Genomic DNA, 14,059 nt, shown 5'->3' on the forward strand with positions numbered 1-14,059 from the left:
GCGTGTCTCATTGTCTTGCTACATTTGTTATTTTGCTACATTTATTATTAACTTCCTTTTTTAAATCTCTTGAGCCAGGGTCTCATGCTGTAACCCAGGCTATGATGGAACCCAGTATATAACCCAAGCTGGTTAGAATCCTTGATGATCTTACAACCTCTGTCCCCAAGGACTGAGATTATATGAATAAACCACCATGCCCAGCTTTGACCTGTTTTTTTTTATTCTGAAAGAAATTTTATTGTTAATTTTCACTTGATTCATCCCCCATAAAGTATTTTTCTATTTAATAGAAGGAAAATACTTTTACCCTTGTTATTTTTTTTTTTGCAGTTTCGAACTTTTAATAATTCTATTCGTTGTAGAATACTAGTAAGATATTCTTGCATAGACAGACAGACACTGTCTTATTTGGATTTTAATTACTTCAAAGAGACATTATGACAATGGCAACTTTTATAAAGGAAAATACCTATAATTGGATGGCTTACAGTTTCAGAGGTTTAGTCCATTATCATTATGGAGGGTAAACTTAGTGGTGTGTATTTTTCCCATTTTTAGGTGATGAGGATCAAAGCCAAGGCCATGCACATGTTTAAGCTTCTGTTTCCCCAGAAAGACATTAGCTGGAACTAATGGACAGGACACCTTGAAGCTGTGCTAATGTAGGAGTCACACCTGAAGGGCGCCTGCCTCATTTGGCCGCTAGCAAAACTACTTCACTGTCTATCTCAGGACTTCTTGAGAAGACCTTTAACAGAAATCGTCAGACAATAGATTGCATCCATAGTCTTTTTAAACCACTAGTCATGCTTCGCTGTGGCCATAAGGACTCGTGTATTACATTATATTCTCTTTTTAATGTGTGTGTATGAGCATGTGTACACACACACACACAGGCATGGGTGCACACACGATAACTCTGATGCTTTGGAAGAGCAGCAAATGCTGAACCACCTCTCCAGTCTCTATATCAAGTCATTTTAAAAATTAAAAAGAAATAAATTTTATCTCATGTGTACAGGTGTTTGCCTACATATCCATCTGTGCACCACATGCATGCCTGGTGCCTGATTTCTGCATCTTCTTAGAATTCCCCATGACAGCACCCCTTACCAGCAGGAAGTAGTTTGGAAAGAACGACGCCCAAATTCCCAAATATTGTCTGTAAATGTTTGTTGTCATTTAAATGGACTTGGTTATAAAAAAATAAAATAAATAAATAAAAATCTTGGGGGGGGGGAGCCGGAAGACAATGCCTGATCCTTTGGAACTGGAGTTGTATTCAGTTGTGAGGTACCATGTGGGTGCTGGAATGATCTGGGTCCTCTGGAACATCAGCCAGTGCTCTGAACTGCTGAGCCATCTCTCCAGCCACATTCTTACTCAGTATTAACCAAGGCACACCCTTACCCTGATATGGCAGTGTCAACCAAACTCAGGAATCCCAGTAAATATTCCAATTCACCCTACTCAATGGGAGACACTGCAGAGATTGTCCAGGTAGTTGCTTCTCATTGTTTTGTCAACAAGAGGTTTGGGGGGTAATTTGGGGAGCCAGCATTCAAACAAGGATTATTTATTTCTAGCTTTGACTTTTATAAATAAAACTGCTGCAGACACTGTTGCACATTTTTGTTTCATTGATTTGTTGATGTTTCCGAGAAAGGAGCTCACTATATAGTGCTGGCTTGCCTCAAACTTTGAGATTCACCTGCCTCTGCTCCAGAGTGGTGGCATTAAAGGCCTACACCATCATGCTCATCTCTTCATACGTTTTTAAAGAGGATGTAGCCACCCTCTCTTGGTGGAGGGGCAGGGGGATTGGGTACCTGTGTTCTCATGTACCCAAATGGTATATTCTGGCAGATTTGGCATCAATGGTGTAATTCTACTATTTGAAAGAATTCTTATCCAGGAAGATAACAATCAGGAACACAATGAGGTCTTGTGGACTGGGAAGCCAATGGAGGCTGATGGGGAGAGAAAGAACCGAGTCTTCATCTGGCTTGTTCCTGTCAAAGTCAAAGTGAGCACAACTCTGGTGTCTGCAGCAGTACTTACAACAGCTGAGCTCTGAAAACAGCCACCGCTGGATGGACGGATAAAGCAAACACTTACTAATGGAATCGTATCCAACCAGAGAGAAGACTAAGATTATGTTGTTTACAGGAAAATGGGTGGAACTGGGGATCATAATGTCAAGCAAAATAGGCCATGTTCTAAGACAAATGTACGTTTTTCTCTCATGTGAGGAATCCAGATTAAAGAGAAAGGATGTGGACATGTAAGGGGGATTATTTAGGAAGAGGAAGCAAATTAAGTGGGAGAGGGAAGAGGGGCCACATTAAGGTGATGGGAGATGAATACGATCAATGTACAGGTTGCATGGAAACCTGACCTTCCCTTTCATTTCTTCCTTTTTCCTCTTCCTCCTTCCTCTCTTTTCCTCCATTCACCCCCCCCCCCACCTTGTTTTTTTCCAGACAGGATCTGTCTGTGTAGCTTTGGAGCCTGTCCTGAACTCACTCTGTAGATCAAGCTGGCCTCAAACTCAAAGAGACCACCTGCCTCTGCCTCCTGAGTGCTGGGATTAAAGGCATTCACCACCACCACCTGGCTTTCCTCGCTCCCCAGGATCTCACTATGTAGCTGGCCTTGACTTTGTACTCTCCCGGTCCCTGGTCCTTGTGCTGGAATCACAGGTATTTCCCAGTGAACCAGAAGTAAGAAGCAGCACTCGTTTAGACAGCCATAAAGCTCTCCTCCACTCTGCCTCATTCATGTACTCACCATTCCTAAGTCACTTATCTGCTCCAGTGGGAATGCAGGCAGCAAACCCTCTGTCAATCACAGCTTGGGAAGAGACAGCCAAGAGTAAGTTTTACAGGAGAGGACTTTGGTCACTGAAGTCCAAGGAATGAGGCCCCTTGCTGTGCGTGGAGGGCAGCAGACAGACAGCAGAGATGAGTTAGGACGTCTTGACCTGTTTTGAAAGTGAACCGTGACCCAGTGTGCTGCAGAAAGAGACTGGCAGTGGAGAGACACAAAAGAACAAATACCCAAGAGGCCTCAGTATTTCTTACTCGTCATCATAAGTAACATTTATGAAACATAACGTTGCGGAAGCAGAGAACAGTTGAAAACAGCTGCTCGTTGCTAAACTGAAAGGATTCAATGCAATCCTTTGAAGAAGGATTTAGTCATTAAAGACCATTACAGCCACTGTTCTGGTAGACGAGGAAAAGAGCAGAGCAGAAATCAAATGCAATTCCACACCAACAATGATAGTCTACTGACTCCAGGAGTCGGTCAAGGCTCTATACTCGTCGAACAAATCTTTCTTTCCTTAGGTTTATTTATTATTTATTTTTATCATGCCCCCCTCCCCAAGACTGGAAAAAATGTGTTTAGGAGGACTGTGTGTGCTTGGTAATAATAGGTCCATTAGCAGAAGGAAGTGGTCTGCTTGTGTCTCCTGCCAGGAATTATAAAGAGAAAAGCACTCCTTCCCATCACCACATGGGGGAGGGGCAAATAGGTTCTTCACCTTCCTTCCTATACATTTCTGCTAAAATGGTTTAACCCTTCCATAACTGGTGTGTCCTTATCTACTTGGCTTCATGTAACAGCTTGGGGCTCGTTGAATTGTCAGTAGGACAGACCAAAAGAGTGGGGGGTCTTGAACACAGTTCCTTTGTCCTGAACCTCAGACGTTCCAGCAGCTGGAGGTGATGGTTCCTTCCTAGAATCCCAGCAGCTAGGAGGCTGATGCAGGGGGACTGCCACCAATCCAGTGCAAGTCTGGGCCAGGCTACAGAATGAAGCCCTGTTTTAAAATCAAAATAAAAAGTGTGGGAAGTTGACACAGTGTGTGACCTATTTGCCTTGTAAGCATGCGAGTTCAAGTTTGATCCTCAGAGCCCAGGTTAAAAAGGCCTGGTGTGGCATTGTGCATTTACAAATCACTGCACCAGGGAGTCACACAGACACTCAAAGTTCATTGGCAAGCCAGACTAGTCTATTGGGTGAGAGCAACATGGACTCTCCAGAAAGGGAGACCTGGTAAGAGCAGAGATCTGTCAGAAATACATGTGCATCAGCACACACATGTACACACACTAAATAAATAATAAATGGAAATGGGTGTATTGGGGAAAGGGGATGGCAGGCCAACGGAAGTAGTGGGGTCGTTTCTTAGGGGTCCTATTGCTGTGAAGAGACACCATGACCAACTCTTGTAAAGGAAAACATTTAATTCAGGCTAGCTTACAGTTGAGGGGGTTAATCCTTATTGTCACAGTGGGTGGCAATGGCAGCAGGCAGGCAGACATGGTGCAGGAAAAGGAGCAGTTGACCCACAGGCAGCAGAAGCAACAAGTATAGTGTGAGCAAAGGAGACCTCAAAGCCTATCCCCACAGTGACACACTTCCTCCAACAGACACACCTCCTAATAGTGCCACTCCCTTTGGGGGCCATTTCCTTTCAAATCATCACAGTAGTTTGCAGGTGGAAAGCAAGGGACAGGAAGAAAGTTCCCAGGATGCTTAGGGAGAGCCTTAGTAGCATGCAATCTTCTGCATCCCCTATAGCTGAATGAGTACTACTTTCTAGAGGGGAAGGGAGGGAAACCATATGCCTGTGCTACATTTACATTGTTTAAGAACCAAAAAATTCATACCCGCCATCGTTTGTCACAGAGTTTGATATGAATCAAATGACTCCATCAGGTGTCAGCCATGAAGACAGATGGGAGAGCAGCAGTCAACTTCCTAACAGTTTGAAGGCGGCTCTCATTTATTCCAGACCAGAAGCTGCTTCATGTAGCCTGTTCCTAGACCACAGAAGGTCTGCCAAAACATAATTTTGGCTCTACCTCTCTCTCTATTTGCCTGTGCTGCCTTCCCAGGTTTCCACTCCGCCCTCAGCCCTAGCCATCTATAGTTTCAGCCCATCAGACAACCTGAGTCCTTATATTTTCACCTCTAGATTTCATCTTTAGTTCATTCCCGGGCTCTTTTGTTCTGAGTTCAGAGTATTCTCTGCTTCATATTAGCAAATTATTTTACTCATGTGACCTCAGAAGCAAATGGATATCATTTTTAATGATATATAAAGTTTTTACATTTGATAGGCATCACAATGAATGGGCAATTTATATTGCCCTGCTCTGTTCTGGTGATACATACAATCACTTCCTTTCTGGGCTCATAATCTTTCTGCTTACCTCTCAAATACAGATGTGTGCCCCACATTGTGCTAACAGATGCAATTTCTAATGATATCTCTGATCCATTAGATTATGATCTCTACATTGCCCACTCTGGTGTCTACTCATGTTCACTCCTTGGCAAGTGACAAGTTAGCAACCAGATCTTTCATTTTGATCCCAGTAAGAATCTGGCCTTCTGGTCTACCCACAGTGTGCTTGAGCGAGGCAGGGTAAAAGGTAGAGGCCAGCCCTAGCTCATTGTGAGGGACCTATTCATAACTGGTAATGAAAGAGAATTTTGGTACCCCAGGTCTCCATCCCCAGAGACAGTTAGTGAGTTACACAATGCTAGGTTCAGGTTTTAAGGATAACCCTTGGACAGACTGATCTTCCTTGGTTTGCTCTTGAGAATTCATTCAATAAGCAGCTAGGTCATGTTTCTTGCTTCCTCTTTTGAAAACCATTAAAATGAGAAGCATCTCAAGATATTCCTCTAACCTAAATAAGAGTATCTCAGCCCTTCATATCATTTTTGTTGTTGTTGCTTAAAAACTTTGTGACTTTTTTCCTGCTCAGCAAAATGCTATACTTAGGTTTGGTCACTGTCTCATTGACTTTGTATTTCTGTGTTTCTAGGGATGTATCCACAACAAAATGATGGCTTGGACAGTTCCAAAGGTTATCATTATGGAACCATTTATAGTTTTTAAATGTGAAGTACAAAGCAGTTTCCTTGGTTACATCAATTGTCAGCTCCAATGGACTAAAACCAAGCTAGACCTTTTGCAGTGAGTTTGTGGAAAATGTTAAGGATATAAAACACATTTAGGAGATATTAGAGAGCAGCCTAGAGAGAATTATGTTTAATGTCCTCCATTTTCTGTGTAATAACCTGTGGCTGCCATCCCTCAAAGCTCATCAGTTTCAGTAGAACAAGATAGTTCCGGAGGTTATAACCACAATTAGGCATTTACATTTGGAGTTCACTGCAATAAGTTCACGTAACTGTCTCTCTCTGTGGAGTCAGCTTGGTTGTGACCCCTGTGCGAAGGCACTGGAGAACACAGAGCCCTAGGCTAAGCAGTTCCACTGGGTCAGGAGCCATTATTCCAGTCAGCTCCATGATCATGATTATCACAGTGCCCTTATTAGGCTCACAGTTTCTTGGAACCTCTTTTCAAAATGTATAAGGTTAAGGAAAGGGTCCAATGGTCTCCATCTTTGCAAATCTGACATTATATCATCTTATTAATCTTCTATTACACAAATTATGCCTTTATCAGTCAGGCCAAATAAATGATTAACTGTGACAGGGAAAATGAAGGGAATATTGGAAAGGAAGAGTTTCAATACAAGCCCCTACAATCCTCACTGCACTCTCTTCTCAGATGTGGACAGTGTCCACAGAATTACAGAAGAGAGGCAGTCCCCCACCCCCACCCAAAGACAATACAGTGTCATACCTAAGCCCTTCTATTAGAGAATCCCTGGAACTATAATTGATCAAGGTTTTATAGAACTTGGGAGAGTGTGAGTCTATGTCATAGTGGGGTTTCTATTGCTGTGAAAAAACACCATGACCAAAAGCAACTTTAAGAGGAAAGGGTTTATTTGGTTTACAGATAATAGTCCATCATCATGGAAGGCAAGGCAGGAACCTTGAGGCAAGAACAGAAACAGAGACGATGAAGGAATTCTGCCTACTGAATTGTTCCTTGTAGTTTATTCAGTTTGCTTTCTTCTATCATCTGGGACCACCTTTCCAGGAGTGGAACCTTCTACAATGGGCTGGGCACTCACACATCAATTATTAATCAAGAAAATACGCCAAAGACCTACCTATAGGCCAATCTGATGGGGGGGTAATTTTCTCAATTGAAGTTTTCTCTTCCCAAATTACTCTCAAGTTTATATCAAGTTGACAAAACAACAAAAACTAACTAGCATGGGTAGGTTTTAGGAATAGAGGCTGTGGCAAATGAGAGTGCATGCATTCATCTGTGGTGGACCTGGTTGGTTTCCAGCTGGACCCTCAGTGTAGTTTGCCAGATCTTTGCACAGTCCTCAGTTCCCACATGCTTTGACCCTGATATTTCACCCCTGTGACCTTTCAGAAGTATGTTCTTGGATCTTGGGGTTGAACACTGGTCAGGGAAGTGAGGACTCTGGAGCTTAAGCTCTCCCTTCTTTCTGGATGCTGAGATGCACTCCTTTAACTCCAGGAATGATATCTTCTGAGCCATCTATGACGCTTCCATCTTCTGTGGCATCGGGCTGAGTCTGGGACTTCCCCTGATACTGTACTCTTGCTGAGCTTCTCTGCCTGTTTACTCTGCGTTCTGACAGCCTTAGCAAGTTCTGCCGGGAGCACTTTGCTTATCACAGTGCCCTATGTAGTCCAGGAAAGCCTTGAATTCACTATAGAGTCTAGGATGATTCCAGATCTGCCTGCCTCCTCCTCCCAAGTGCAGGGATTACAGAAGTCCTCCACCATGCCTGGCCTGAGAGTATTTTCTTAATAAACCATTTGGACCCAAATCCTTGGCTCAGTCTGATTCTGGAAGAAGTTGACCTACAACACCATGTAAATGCCACCATTTAAAAGTCACTCACTATCTGCTAAATGATGTGGATCAGAGAGCCACATTCAGCCAAAGGGCTCTCAGTTTGTAATATCTGCCTTAATTTAAGAAAACATTCCCGGTCCAATGAAGAAAGCAGGGAACTTGATAAGGGCATTGAAAAGTTTTACACAGATGCTGGGAGTCTCCATAGGCATGTATCAAATGCCTGTGGCTATTATGAGCTCTTACTTCCTAATGTCACCTGCCCTTTCTGCTTTATGTATCAGCACTTGCTGCTGTAAATGTTGGAGAACAGGAGCAGAGTGAGGTAATTTCTGGGCTGGTTTATGATGCAGAGTAGAAATCACTTCCAAACCTATATTTTAGAGACACTGTTGTGTTTTTTTGTGCTAATAATACCTAACATTTGTTTAGTGTGTTATTGCTTTCAGGGTGCTCTCCAATATGGCATTCTGTGCAAGTTCCTGCGATGTCTCGAGGATGGTTATTATGATCCTCATTTCACAGATGAGGACCGTACTCTGAAAGCTGCAAATCAGATAAATGGGGCCATAAAATGTGGATGTGTCCAAGCATTGAGAACTGGGGAATGACCCACAGCCTTAGAACTTGGTAGTTGCAAACCAGAGAGGAGAAGAGTGTGAGAACTAAGCTGAACAGAAAGAATTCAAGGCTAGCATGTAAAAAGCAAGGTAGGATGCTTGCAGGAAAAAAAATAAAAGCAAGAAGGTCACACAATACAGAGTTGTAAGAGTGGGCAAACTGACAGGGAGGTCAAGCAGTTCCAACTTTAGAATTCTGCCCAAGATGTATATTTCAAAGTATTACCTACACTGAGCAGGAACTGTGGCTTGGGGGGAGTGGAAGCAGATGTTTAAATCCAGATGTGAGCTGGGTACCTCTCTGCTGGTAGAGGGATTACTTAGTATGCAGGAAGCCCTGAGGACTGAATGAAACTCCAACACCCCATGAAACCAGGCACGGAGTGGGAAAGGAACAAAATTATTTTAACTAAATATCATGGTTGGATGTGGTGGTGTGTGCTTATCATCCCAGCACTCAGGAGGTAGAGGCAAAAGGATCACAAGTTCAAGGTCATCCTCTAGTATACAATAAGTTCAAGGGCAGCCTGAGATACAAGAAGACCTGTTTCATAAACAAAAACAAAAACAAAACCAGAGGCCTCCTTGTAGAGCCTGAGGTCTAAGGCAAACAAGATCAGTTTGGGTTTATAGATCAACATATTGCTGGTCTGGAGTTATACTTTTTCCTGTTTACTGGTCAGATTAACTATAGAATGTCAGCTATGAGACTATGGAGAGTAGTCATTGAAAGTATAGACTCCTAAAAAGCAAATAAAATAAAATAGACTCCTAGAGATCACCTGTATATTGAAGCCCCAACTCTGGCACTCAAGAACTATATGACCACAAATATATTGCTTAGCACGTACTATGGGTATTAGCAATTTCTTGGGTGAAGATTGTAGCTGGTACAAAGAAAGGGCTGTGGCAAAGGAACCAAGCAAATTATTACAACTGAGGAGTAAAGAAAAGTAATTAAGGAAGCAACTAACAGAGAGTTTCATCAAAGGCCACTGGATGTCTTTGGAAAAGGTCGGTAGGCACTGTGGTAAGAAATCACTGTCCACATTTGACAGCTTCATTTTCCCCTGCAGCCTGAAACCCTTGCGAGGTTGAGAACATGTGCCTGTCTTTGTAAGTCTTTTAAGGCCAGGCACTTGGCAATGAGACTCATTTTGTCAGCCTTTGTTCTTTATTTTAACTGTGCAAACACAAAGAAATTTAATTATATTAATACATGGATCCTACAAATGAGGACATTTTCTAGAAATTGTTCTGACTCTTACAGCCTTCTACCTGGGAGAATTTGTTCCTTGCAGTTGGAGAAAGGATAACATTGAAATGGATATCTTAGCTGGAGGTTTTGTGGTTTCTGGGAATTGAACTCAGGACCTCTAGAAGAGAGCAGTCAGTACTCTTAACCTCTGAGCCATCTCTCCAGCCCTTAGCTGGAGGTTTGTGACATATACCTATAAGCCCTGCATGCCAGATGACAAATTCCAGACTAGTATGGGCTACACAGGGAGACTGCCTCAAAAGACCCAAATTGGATTCTTGGGATGATTCAGTGAGCAAGCAGGAGAGCCTGGGCTGGGATTTTTAGCATTCGTATCCCCAGTGTTGAGAGGATAGAGACAGGTGGATCCTGGAAGCTCATTAGCCAACCAGACTAGCCAAACTAGTGAGCTCCAGGTACAGCGAGAAACTTGGCCTCAAAATGTAACATGGAGGGGGTGGAGATATGGGTCAATAATTAAGACACTGGTTGCTCTTCTAGAGGACCCAGGTTCAATTCCCAACATCTACAGATCAGCTCACAACCCTCTGTAACTCCGATCCCAAAAGTTCTGACGCCCTCTTCTAGCTTCATTGAGTATGAGGCACACATGTAGTGTGCACAAACATACATGCAGGCAAAACAACCATATACATAAACTATAGTGATCTTTTAAAAAATGGAGATACAGGTACCTGACATCAACTCTGACCTCCACATGTACACACACAAGCAGCACACACACATGACACATATATACTGCATGTATAAGAGAAACCCCAAATGAAGTAAAATAAGTAGATATCCCTTTCAATACAGGTGATGGAAATAGTTTTCATAATGTTGAAGTGAGTTCAGAGAGATTTGGAGCTCATTAAATTACTGCCTGTGGGAACCAGAAACAAGGCTTAATGGTTAATGCACTGTCTGCTCTTTCAGAGGACCCGGGCTCAATTCCCAGCACCCATTTGGTGACTTGCAACCATCTGTAACTCCAGTCCCAAAAGATCAGACATCCACTCCTGGTATCCATGGGCACCAGACACACATATGGTTCACAGCTATATATTCAGGCAAAACATACACATAAAATAAAATATATTTTAAAAATGTAATTGTATGTGCATAAATTGGGTCACAAGAATTTGCTTGGGTAGAAGGAAGTCTATTGTCTCAGACTTGTTAGAATACCAGTTTGAAGGCCTATGATCCACAAGTGTTTAGGCGCAGCAGGACACTTAGATTCTACAGAGGATCCAGATTTGATATTCTCCCACACTAATTTTTGAAGCCCATAACATATGATTGAGTATGCTAATTACATTTATCCCACAGATGATTTCCATCCTGCCCGGACCTGTTTCAAATGATAACATCACAGCTACTTGAAGGAAAGTCAGTGAATGGTTAAACTTTTCTATTATATATGACAGCGCACTAGCAACCCATCCATAAAGATGAATTAAAAAATTAATTTTCCAAGAGCTCTGAGAATTGCAACTTCTATTTCTATGGATATTTATTGCCTCCTAAATGTGAGCTATGGCTGCTGTGATGGTTTCAGTGGAATATCCCTAAACCCTTCCTTTTTTCTTTTCTTCCCTCCAGACAGTGTAGGTTCTGGTTAATGCTGGAGTGGCAGAGGGCTGAATGAAAGGTAGCAAACTCATTTGCTGAAACCATTTCCTCAGTGTGAGAGATAATGGCAGTGAGAGTCAAGCCTGAGAGAGGGGCTGGAAGGTAAGGCCAATCTGATCACCCGCTGAGCATCATTGCTACAATGTCTGAAAATGGACCGGTTGGACATGGTCCTTTGTAAACACACATTTATGAGTCTTCTGTACAAAGGTTAGTGCTGTTAGGCTTGGTGGGAGAGCCCAAAAGAACACCACTTTTGAATGCTATTCTTGAGGATGCTTGAAACCCATTTGGGGGAAAGGAAAGAAACATACATGAAAATTGGGCATAAAAAAAGAGAGAGAGAGAGCCAGATTGGATGGCTTCTGCATTCCATTACAACTTTCTCAGTCATAGTAAGAGAAATCAATTTACACAATAAAAGGCATTTAGGCTTGCACAGCTGCCAAATCCAAAGACAGGGAGGGCTGTAGTTTGGTCACCAACAGTCTAATGACTTCTGTGTATTTCAACTCATCTTCCCTTAAACTACTCTCCCACATAATTCAGGAAAGATGGGCACTGTGCAGGCTATGGTTCAACCTTGCAATGGTACCAATGGGCTCAGGTTTTAGACACCCGTTTCCTAGCTGGTGATGTCATTTTATCAGACCAGGATACGTTCAAAGGAGATAGCTCTGCACTTAGTCCCACCTGGTCTGTGACTTCTGGTCTGCTCATGTAAGGGAGTCTATGCCACATGCTCTTGCTGCCCTGGACCCACTATGCTTTCCCCTCCACAATGTACTGAGGCCCTCTGAAACCGTGAGCCAGAATAAATCTCTCTTCCCATGCCTTGTTTCTATCCAGTGTTGTGTTATGGAGACTCCCAAGTAAAGAGACACAGACTGCACATCGGAACGTCAAGCTACACTCCTGAAGAAAGAAAACAGTTTCCAGCAGTTTAAACAGAAGCTGGAAAATTCATTCTGATTCCTAAATCCAATGGCCACCTGAGTGACAGATGTGACCATCCATATGGGGCAACTGGGGAACTAGAGAGATGGCTCAGCAGTTTAGAGCACTTCTCGCTCTTGCAGCAGATCTGGGGTTCAATCCCCAGTACCAGGGGATCAGATGCCCTCTTCTCACCTGCAAGGGCATCAGGGCACAGATGGTGCACAGACACACATGCAAGCAAGATATTCATACATGGAAAGCATAGATTTAAAATAGATGTGTCTAAAGCAATAGAATGAGGCCAAGCTTCCTTTCCCAAAGTTCCTGGGTTGCATGAAGGATGGCAATTGACAAACAAGGGGGATGAGCTGTTAAGAAGTGGGGAGGGAAGGTGGACATTGTACAGGAAGCCACCCAGGCCAATTCAAGAAAGCCCCAAACCTTTCCTAGACTTGGGCTGGGGGCTCATAATTTAAACCATTGGCTATTTAAGTTTGAGACCTTTGTTGCGATTTAGGCACCTGTGTTTTTTTTCTCTGAAAAGGCACAAATTTCCTTTTGCCCCCTAACACCTGCCTGCATATTTGAAGAGGAGGTGTTCAGACTTGTGGTAAGTTTAAAACATTTCTAATTCCTTCTACTTCTCCAATTTGCAATAACTACTTCTCCAATAACAGAGTGATCTGTTATTGAGGAATGATGTGTAGTGAGTCTTTCTCTGTCCTGCCTGCAAGTTCCCAAATCATGACACAGAGGCTTATTATTAATTAGCTTAAGGCTTGTTCCTAACTAGCTCTTATAACTTAAATTAACCCATATTTTAAAATCTCTATTCTTGGACATGGCTCAGTTACCTTCATTCTCTGCTGCCCATCCTACTTCCTTTGAGTCTGGTTGGCCACCCTACCTTTCCTCCTCTCTGAGTCCTCTCTGCCCTCAGAAATCCCACCTTCCTTCTTCCTGCCTAGCTAATGGCCATTCAGCTCTTTATTAAACCAATCACAGTGACATGTCTTCACACAGTGTGAAGGAATATTCCGGAACAAAGATCCAGATCGGGCTGGCCTATGGCATGCTGAGAGGAGAATTGTCTTCATTAGTAATTGGTGTGGGAAGACCCAGCCCACTGTGGGCGGCACCAGTCCCTTGTTTGGAGCCATGAGCTGTGTGAGTAGAGAAGGTTAGCTCAGAACTAAGCAGTGAGCATGAAAGCGGGATCCAGTCCTTCCACGACTCTTGACTATAGATGTGATGTGACCAGCAGCTTGAGGTCCTGCCTTGACTTCCCCTCAGTGATGGACTGTACCCTCTGCCCCCCTCAATTGCTTTTTGGTCAGGGTTTTTTTTTTTTTTTTTTTTTTTTTTTTTTTTTGTCATGGCAACAGAAATGAAAGTAGAACAACTATTTTCAAGGAAAGAAGAAGTCTCCTGCTAGTTTGTCACTTAAAACTTACCCCAAGGTTAATATATTAAAACAAACTATCCTTGAGTATTCAGACTGCGCCCCCAATCACTTAGTTCTCCTCTAAAGCCAGGTTTGTGAAGTGTGGGTCAAATGCAATTACAACATAGAAATGATTAATGATTTGCATATGCTAATAGCATTTTTATAGCTCTATTTCAAGTGTTGCTGATTAAACTGATTTTAAACAAGGTTACTTAGGCTCCAAAATGCAGGCAAAATGGACCGTCAATGTCAGTAGAGATTCCCTGACTGAAACAATTGGGAAGGTTAGGGAAAAAAAAATGCAAACAATTATATAATGTTGAGTTTAAGCAAGGGAGAAAGGGACTCAATTAAAGCCAGGCCAAAAAAAGTAATTA

The sequence above is a fragment of the Phodopus roborovskii genome, unplaced genomic scaffold, assembly GCF_943737965.1.
Source record: "Phodopus roborovskii unplaced genomic scaffold, PHOROB, whole genome shotgun sequence".
Taxonomy (NCBI): domain Eukaryota; kingdom Metazoa; phylum Chordata; class Mammalia; order Rodentia; family Cricetidae; genus Phodopus; species Phodopus roborovskii.